Below are 1243 nucleotides of genomic sequence, written 5' to 3' on the forward strand. Positions count from 1 at the left end.
GGATCGCCGGAGCCCAGCAGGTCGAGGCTGCAGTAGCCAGGAGTGGCCACTGCACTCCAGCCTGGGCGACCAAGTGAGACTCCAACTCAAAAAAAAAAAAATTGTTTTCATTCACACACCGAACAAAATGATATAATTGCAATAATGGTATCAGGCAGAGGTTTATCTAGAAAATCAAGAGCTTTTTAAAAATTTAATGATAATATTTTATTGCACTAAACTTTTTCTGACTTTGCCAAGACAGCAAAGACTATATAAAATATAAAAGGCAAGTTAATATGTTAAGTGTGATTATATAATAGTTGTAAAATGATCATAGAAAAGCTGGACACAGTGACTCATGCCTGTAATCCCAGCACTTTGGGAGACCGAGGCGAGAGGACTGCCTGAGCCCAGAAGTTCAAGACCAGCCTGGGCAACATGGCGAGATGTCATCTCTATAATAGAATTTAAAAATGAGCTAGGCATGGTGGCGCACACCTGTAGTCCCAGCTACTTGGAAGGCTGAAGCGGAAGGATCACAGCCTAGCAAGTCAAGGCTGCAGTAGTAGCTGTGAATGTGCTACTGCACTCCAACCTGGGAATCAGAGTGAGACTCTGACTCAAAAATATAATAAATAAAATGATGATGAAAATAATCACTGGTTTTTTTTGACTCTTGTTAACATACCACAGGTCTTTTTTTCCTCACATTATTCACAGGGAAGAGTAAAGTCCTGCAAATTGATAGACTTTGAGCAGAAAAGAAAATATTCATTTTCACTTTCTAACACTGAAATATAAAGGATAACTAAAACATGATTTAAAATAATCACCAAAGCCGGGCTCGGTGGCTCAGCCTGTAATCCCGCAGCTTTGGGCGGCTGAGGTGAGTGGATTGCCTGAGCCTGCAGGTTCGAGACCCGCCTGGGCAGGCGAGACCTCATCTCTACAATACATAAAAAAAATTAGCCGGGCGTGGTAGCATGCACCTGTAGTTCCAGCTACTTGGAAGGCTGAGGCGGAAGGATTGCCGGAGCCCAGCAGGTCGAGGCTGCGGTGGCCGGGAGAGGCCACTGCACTCCAATCTGGGCGACAGTGAGACTCCAACTCAAAAAAAAACTTAAAAAATAATCACAAAAAAGTGCTTTTGGATTGTTCCTTAAATTGGTATCTAATGAACCTTCAGTAGGAAAACTTGCACGGTGAAGTTATGAATGCTTACACGGTGTAGCAGGTACCTGCACTAGCTAGACCCAGGGGA

Source organism: Carlito syrichta, unplaced genomic scaffold (assembly GCF_000164805.1).
Source record: "Carlito syrichta isolate Samal-C Ts95f unplaced genomic scaffold, Tarsius_syrichta-2.0.1 Scaffold309262, whole genome shotgun sequence".
NCBI lineage: Eukaryota > Metazoa > Chordata > Mammalia > Primates > Tarsiidae > Carlito > Carlito syrichta.